At 47.3% G+C, this 8352-nt stretch overlaps 1 long non-coding RNA gene across 1 annotated transcript; it reads right to left on the bottom strand.

Moving 5' to 3' along the window:
* Nucleotides 1–4065: 4065 nt before the first annotated feature.
* On the bottom strand, nucleotides 4066–7276 carry LOC132534063 (uncharacterized). Its single transcript, XR_009545766.1, has 4 exons — nucleotides 7245–7276; nucleotides 5465–5532; nucleotides 4380–4474; nucleotides 4066–4150 (listed from the first exon to the last, which is right to left on the bottom strand). It is a non-coding gene; the product is annotated as an uncharacterized LOC132534063 (long non-coding RNA).
* Between the last annotated feature and the right edge of the window lie 1076 nt (nucleotides 7277–8352).

Below are 8352 nucleotides of genomic sequence, written 5' to 3'. Positions count from 1 at the left end.
CTTTGAGTGGAGATTCATTGACCAGAAGTGGGTTTTGGCTGAAAGCAAGCAGACCTGGACTCCCCAGTTGTCAGAGAACTAGGGTTCACTGTGTCTGCTCATGTCATTGACTCTTTTTCTTTCTTACTTTTTTGTTGAAAAATCTTATTTATTTTGGATAGAGATAGGGAGAGAGGCAGAGAGATACCTGTTGCACTTCATCCCTGAAGCTGGGGACCTGAGGCTTGAAACTGGGTCCTTGCACACTGTAATGTGTGCCTTCAACTAGTTTCACCACCACCTGGCCTCTGCCTTTAACTTTTATTTCAAAGAGTGAGAGCAAAACCAGATTTCCCACTGAATCCAAAGGAGAGAGGACTTGGGGGGAGGTGGTTTTTGTGAATGGAGTTAGACTTTTGCCTTCCCTCCAAGCATTTATCAGAAAGAACAGGATTGAACAAACAAAATCAATTTAAACCTACAGAAAGAATGGAATAAAGATGTGCTGAAGCAGCAATGAGATGAAGATGCCCAAGCTTTTGACAAGTAATTGCCTTCTGGGGTTGCAAGTTGCCTCCTCTCCCCATTTCCTCCACTCTGATCTGGGGATCTATAGAGCTCCATGCAAATAAGTGGGGATTGCCAAGGGAACTCTGTTATAGAGGATAGAGATTTGGGTTTAGTGTGGGGACAGTTGTGTTGCCTGTTAAATATCTACCAAAGTGTTTTGGTCTGCCTCTACTTGAGGGAGCTTTGTTTTCCTTTTGTGGAGGGTAGGGAAGCCTGGGTGGGTCAGATGGTGGGGTATTTCTCTTTGGAAATAACAAGTTGGAAGCAGGAAGAGTGACTTTCCATCTCAGGCTTATGTAGTGTTCAGATAAGAATGGAGCTGGAGAGTTATGGATAAGTGGGAGAGTCAGTTAAGAACAGAGCTGAAGAATCATGGGTAAGTGGGAGAGTCAGTTAAGAACAGTGCTGAGGAATCATGGGTAAGTGGGAGAGTCAGTTAAGAATAGAGGTAAGGAATCATGGGTAAGTGGGAGAGTCAGTTAAGAACAGTGCTGAGGAATCATGGGTAAGTGGGAGAGTCAGTTAAGAATAGAGGTAAGGAATCATGGGTAAGTGGGAGAGTCAGTTAAGAATAGAGGTAAGGAATCATGGGTAAGTGGGAGAGTCAGTTAAAAACAGAGGTGAGGAGTCATGGGTAAGTGGGACAGTCAGTTAAGAACAGAGCTGAGGAATCATGGGTAAGTGAAAGTGTCAGTTAAAAACAGAGTTGGAGAATCCTGGGTAACTGGGCAGTCAATTAGGAATGGAGCTGAAGAGTCATGGGTAATTGGTGCTGAACAAAGTGAGACACCCAGCAGGGAGCCGGCACAGACCATCCTCCTAGAGGGCACCTGTCCCCTTTCCTCAGCCCTCTCTCTCTACTCACCACCTAGGAGCAGAGTCTCCAGCCCCAACCCATGGAGGTTGACAGCTAGCCTGGGAAAGGCTGATGATCTTTTGTTTTATTTTCATTTGTCAATCGGGAAAGTTAACATGTGCCTGACTGAGAATGTGAAAAACTTGCCAAAACAGATGGATCCTATCCCTTCAGATGCTATCAAAGCCTCAATATGCCACACTTTGATTTTTTCTGCCCAGAGCTCTGCTCAGTCTTATAGTGGAGTTGGGGGATCAAACTGGAACATATAAGGAAATGAAAATCATTTGAAAAACCTCTATGTTATATCTCCAGCCCCAAAATATTCTAAATGACTAGTTAATAAATTGTTAATGTGGGTAACCCATGGATAACTCCTCATGTTCCTCCTTGGTGTTGTCCTACTCTTCTTCCTCTCTCTACTCCTCCTTCACTCTGGCTGATGATGATACAGAGGATCGGACTTGGGACCACAGAGCCTCAGACATGCAAGTCTTTTGCAAAACCATCATGCTATCTTTCCCAATGGGATACAATCTCTTCTAAAGGAGATGTTCTGATTTTGGTAAAAGGAAAATCATTGCCCATTATTTGTGGCAGTGAGTGAAAGGAGAACAGGCTGAGAGCTAGGGGAGCAGGCACTGGGGGGGTCACTGTCCTTGTCTCCTTTTCACAGTTTTAAGGAAGGCCTCTTAACATTGCCTGTGTATCCTTCCCAGTTGTCCTGGTAGCAGGGGCTGGAGTGTTGAGGGTGAACTGGGGGGCTTGAGGGAGGAGGTACCCAACTGAATTGGAGGCACCCACTAAACCCCAAATCCCACCCACTATCGCCACTAGTTGACCTGCCTCTACCCCTCTCAGCACCCCAACACACTTTACCCCATTCAACATCCCCCACCCCAACCACCATCCTTCCACCCTCAGGGCAGCTGGGGACAAGGCACCCAGCCTAAGACTGATGTGGTGTGCTCGCCTAAACCCCTACATTCACCAGTCCACCCCACACCATCCCATCAAACCCCCTCCAATTACACCATCTCTCCCCCAATCCCCACCCCCAGTCCACCCTCAAATTCACAGCCCTGACACCAGCACAGCTGGGGAGGAGCACTCAGCCTAATTCTGGATTCCCTATTTGTCCTTTCTATGCCCCCATGTACCACAGAGAGGAAAAATGAAAGAAGGATCAAGAGAATGAGAAGATTCTACAGAGATACCATTATAATCTAATATCTTTGCTTTTTCTTTTTATTCCCTGCCTTATTAGGTCCATTATGACCTGCATTCAAGAGCTATGAGTCAACCAGCTTCTCCTACACTCTTACATTCCTCTGCAGGTTGGGCCCCCACAGACCTATTCTGAGTTGATGTAGACACTGCACATCAAGTGGAATTGGGGACACTCCTGCAACCCGAAGGGCTCAGCCTATCAAACCCATCAAGCCTGGCCGACACTCCTACCTATGGTGGTTGTGGGCTTCACCTGCCTGAAAACCTCCTCCAAGGAGCCCTTCTCAGCATGGTCATGAGAAAAAGTGTCTTTCTCAGGGCTCAGATGGCTCCTCCCCTGCAGGAGAGGAAGAAGGCATGTGGCTGTGGGGAACCTGGGCAGAATTGCTGCATTTGAGCCACAGAGAGTAGTCTGTATACTTTTTTCTGAGAGAGAGAGAGAGAGCAGAAACACACATACACATACACACACACATGCATGCACACACATGCATGCACACACACACACGGAAGGGGAGACACCACAGCACCAGGGCTTCTCCCAGTACAGTGACAACCTACCATGTGGTGCTAGGGTTTGAATGTGATTCAAGTGCATGGCAAGTTATATACCCTGCCCACTGAAATATATTGCTCTAGATGCATGTGTCCATGGTTCTTATAATTTAATATTATTATTACTATTATTTATTATTATTGCCAGCATTGTTATTACCCAGGCTCAGTGCTTACATAACTCCACTACTCATGGAAGTCACTCTTTCTTCCTTTCTTTCCTTCCTCCCCCCTCCTCCTTTTCTTTTCTTTTCTTTTTTCCCCCCTTATTTTATAGAGACAGAGAGTGATAGAAAGGGAGTAAGGAGAGACATCTTCAGCCTGTTCTACAATTTGGGAAACTTTTCCTTTGCAGGTGAGGACCACCCTTGAACCCAGGTTCTCACAAATGGGAACGTGTGTGCTCTACCAGGTGTGCCACCTCCTAGCCCCAGTTTTTACATTTTCAGTTCTCACCTTTGAACTGTCTTGCGGGTCCCTCTCCCCAGTTTTCTAAGCTAGTGGAATCTGGGACTTGAGTTCAGGCTCTAAGTGACATCTGAGTGGGATTACTCTGTGACACAGAGTGATTACCTTTCTCTCTGTTTCTCTCACATTTTCTCCCTTTCTATTTCTCTGGATCTCTTCCTCTCTACATAAAAAAGATAGCCAAGACTAATGACTCAGTGTAGGCACTGAGCCCCAGTGGTAACCCTGGCGTCAAAATCAATCCATCCATCCAAATAAAGAGCAGGCCCTGCCCTCATCCTCCTCCTCTCCTGCCTGCCAGACTTGCCTCCTCACAGGTGAGCACCCCATATCCAGCTACTGTAAGACACCTAATGTCTTGCCTCCAGGCCAACCCACCTTGACAATGAGTCCTCTGGAGTCCACCATCCAGATCTTCTTGGTGGCCTCAGCAGCAGGGACGACTTCCTTCTCCAGGGCCATGACCAGGAGGAGAGCGATGCCCAGGGCAGCCTGGGGGTGCCACACAGGACAGGCTCAGACCCAGGGAGGCAGCAGCCAGCCCTCCTCCCTCCACACCTGGGGGATGCAGGGATCCTCAAATGAGAGAGGGTGCAAAAAACCCATAGGTCTGGAGGTTCCTCCAATTCAGTGGCCGTGCACATGGCAAAGGAGTGCAGTGTCCAGATGAGGCATCATGCCAGGCTGCCTCTAGGATTCTCCATTTCCTGGCAGCACCTACCTCCCCGGCTCCTTGGAAGACAAACACATGGCTAGAGAGCCAGCTTCTGGTGATCAGCAGAGTTGCAAGGATCCCGGCCACCACAGAGGCTGTGCCTGTGACAGAGCAATCTGGGCTCAGCTTCTTTGTTGGGGTGGGGGGTGCCCCGGGTGTCCAGTTGGCTCCCAGAGAGACCGAGGAAGACCTAAGTAACAGCCTGTTATGAAAAGACAGGGGCTGCTGTGTAGCCCTCCCACGGTCATTCTGGCATCATTTCTGGCATTGACCTAAGTGCCTGTAAACAGATTCCAGCAGAACACTGCACAGAGCAGCACTGCATTTTTTGTTGCTGCCAAAAGCAAAATCAAAATAACAACACAAAAGAGAAGAAGACAAAGACCCAAGCAGAGACTCACCACCTGCACCAAGAAGGACCTAGAGGGCTTCCACATCAAGAAACAAGGCCAGCGGGGAAACAGAGACAGTGTGAATTTCCACTCATAAGCAAACACAGAAATGGACCAGATCAAATAATGACAAGCTTGTGGATGTTAAAACCATTGAATGGGAACCAGAAGGGAAGAGACACACTCAGAGGAGAGGGAGGAAATCAGGGCCAGGGGGCGCTGATTTTCCTTCTCCCAACACCCCCCCCACACACACACACACACACCAGCCCTTTACATTGATTTTTGGTGTGGGGACTCAAGCACAGTCTTTGGCTTATATTTTATGCCCAGTGGATCACCAGGGCCTTATACTACTGCAGACAGGGGAGAAGAGATTTGAACATGAATTTATAGCTTGGTTTGCAGAGTATGTAGATTGTCTGGGGACCTAGTAGGAGGAGGTCTCTTGGGCTCATGAAATCATATTCAACTCAAAAAATTTCCTAGACCCAGAGAGGGAGTCACAAACCTGAACTCACACTTAGATTTTACAACACAAAGATATATCTTTCCCTGAATGAAAAGAGACCCTCAAATTCCAACAAAAAGCCTGTGGTCCTTTAAAAAGAAAGAAGTCATTCAATGATTACAAGGGTGAGGACAACCCAGAAGTAGTCATTTCAGACACCAAGTTGTAGATGTTAACATTATACCAACCTTGACTTCCCTGGGAAGACGACCTCACCATGTATACTGGAACACCAACTCTTCAGAGCCCTGCCCCACTAGGGAAGGGTAGAAAGAGGCTGGGAGTATGGATTGACATTACAATGCCCATGTTCAATGGAGAAACAATTGCAGAAACCAGACCTCCCACTTTCTGCACCCCATAATGATCCTGCGCCCATACTCCCAGAGGAATATAGATAGGAAAGATATCAAGGCAGGGGATGGGATATGGATCTCTGGCAGTGGGAATTGTGTGGAATTTTACCCCACTTATCCTATGGTTTTTGTATTTATTTTATAAATAAGAGAAGTAGTCATTGGACTTAACTTTTTGTTTATGGGGCTAGGTGGTGGCATACCTGTCACAGCACACACATTGCCATGTGCAAGAACCCAGGTTCAAACTCCTGCTTCCTGTCTATGAGATAAAGATTCAAGTGCCATGGTGTAAGTCTCTCCTCATCTCTGTCTCTTTTTCTCAGGCCAGTTACAGAGCTGGTAAACATTGCATAGGCTGACCCTCCTCCAGAATTCTCCAGTTCCCTTGCCCACCATTTTATCAAAGCCCTCTTAGTATGTCACCGTTTTCCTCTTCTCCTAGGATATAGAGTAAGTCCATCCATCTTCCCCTTGCTCTTTAAAATCCTCACCCCCAAATAACTTTATTGGGGAAGTAATGGTTTACAGGGTAGTTGCTGACACATGGGTGCAAGTCTCACCTGCCTGTGGTGGGTGTCTGCAGAACACTGTCACCCCCAGCTTAGGTCCTTTCAGCATCATAGCCCAGGGCCTCCAAAGTCCCTTCCTTTCCTTCCCTTCTCCTCCTTTGTATTGGTGCAAACACCACACCCAGTGCAAGTCTCACTTTGTGTTTTGCCTTTCTAGCCTTGTTTCTTAATTTCCACAGGAGTAAGATTATTCAGTATTCATTCTCCTCTTTATTTCTGAATTCACTTAACATGATTCTTTTAAACTCCATTCAACATGAAGCAAAACACATGACTTCCTCATTTTAACATCTGAGTAGTATTCCATTGTGCATATAGACCACAATTTCTCAGCCTCTCATCTTTTGTTAGACACCTGGTTTGCTTCCATGTTTGGACGCTTAGAAACTATGCTGCTGAACAATCATGGACCCAAAGGTTGGAACGGTGGAGATGAAGTATTGTGGATTAATCACTGCAGACTCTCGTGTACTTCTGCTTCAGGTATATATTTTGCCCTAGTTTATGGATACATGTGAACATATGCTCTATCTCATGGAACCTGGCCCATACTCCTAGAGGGATAGAGGATGGGAAAGCTATTGGGGAGGGGATGAGATATGGAGATCGGGTGGTGGGAATTGTGTGGAGTTGTACCCCTCCTATCCTACAGTTTTGTTGATGTCTCCTTTCTTAAATAAATGAAAAAAAAAGAAATTATGATGACAGATTAAGAGTGAGAGAGATAGAAAGAGGAGAGACACCATAACACCGCTCCATTGCTCATGAAGCTTCCCTCTTATAGGTGCTCCCATGTGGTGTCCAGAGGCTCGACTCTGCGTTCTTGTACACAGTCACAGATATATGCAGTCATGAAATACTCATCTCCCTGGATGTGGTCATGGTCTCCAAGGTCTAGACCAGGGAGCAGTGGTTTAGCATAGCCCCAGCACTCTCTCCCAGGTCACAATGAAGCATGAGCCACCAGGCAGTGGAGCCCCAGTGGCACGCTGGCATCAGGTGGTCCTGTGTGAGGTAGCCAGTCTCAGGGAGTAACCTACCTTGGATGTCATCATTGAACATGCAGTACTTGTCTAGGTACTTGTGTAGCAGATGGAAGGCATCGACATTGGCGAAGTCCTCAAACTGGACGAGGCAGTGGATTACATATCTGAATGTAGACATCAGTGAGAATATATGCTATCATACAAGAGGTCCTAGGTTTGAACCCCAGCCACTATATAGGGATACCTGTCGATGGGGCTGGGGGGCTTCACAAGTAGATGACCAGTGCTGTGGTTTCTCTTCTCCTCTCTGTGTCTCTCTTTTCTATCTCTCTGTCGCTCACCCTTTATCTAGAGGAAAGAAAATAAATGGCATTTGGTAGCAGTAGAGTTGTGCAGGAACTGAGCCCCAGCAATGCACTGAAAGGGTGAGATACCAAAAGAGACAGAGAGCTAGAGAAGGGGAGACACCTCCACAGCAATGCTCATTTGCACAGAAAGTGTCCCCTCTGCAGGTGCTCACACCCAGTGGCCTGCAGTTCAAACCACGGTCCTCTGGCCTGGTAACATGTGCACTCTACCAGACAAGCCACGTAGTGCCTTGACGCTGTCTATTTTTTGTTGGGGGTGGGGGCATAAAACAGAAAGAAACAGCACTGGACCACCAGGCATAAAGTTCCCCTGGTGTTGTGATGCTCCCACGTGGTGCTGAACCCAGCACTTAAAGCTACTCCCAGCTCCTTGAAGAGTCCCTGAAGAGCCACTGAGACACACAGTTCATTCAGTTCCTCGTCCTGTGTCAGGGTCTACCCCAAGAGAAGCCAGAGCACTGTGGGCAGCGCTGGCTTATTTAGGCCAGAGGACAACCTCTCTGGGCATTCCTGGATGACATCCCTCTGGATCTTCTCCACACATCCACCACACTCCTGCCCCTTTGAGCTTCAGCCTCATGTGTCCTCCTGAACATACTCATCTTTTCAGGAACATTTTCAGCTCCTTTTTTGGATCTATCTTTTTGGCTCCAGGTGTGTGTGTGTGTGTGTGTGTGTGTGTGTGTGTGTGTGTGTGTGTGTTTCTGGCTGCTGGGGGAAGACAGAGGAACTCACTGGCGTTAGCTGAGTGCTGGAACCAGCTATATTTGCCAGGAGATGAGAAATTTCCTGAG

This window comes from Erinaceus europaeus, chromosome 17, assembly GCF_950295315.1.
Source record: "Erinaceus europaeus chromosome 17, mEriEur2.1, whole genome shotgun sequence".
NCBI classification, from domain to species: Eukaryota; Metazoa; Chordata; class Mammalia; order Eulipotyphla; family Erinaceidae; genus Erinaceus; species Erinaceus europaeus.
The sequence above is the reverse complement of the archived record's forward strand: the minus strand, read 5'-3'. Positions and strand labels throughout refer to the sequence as shown.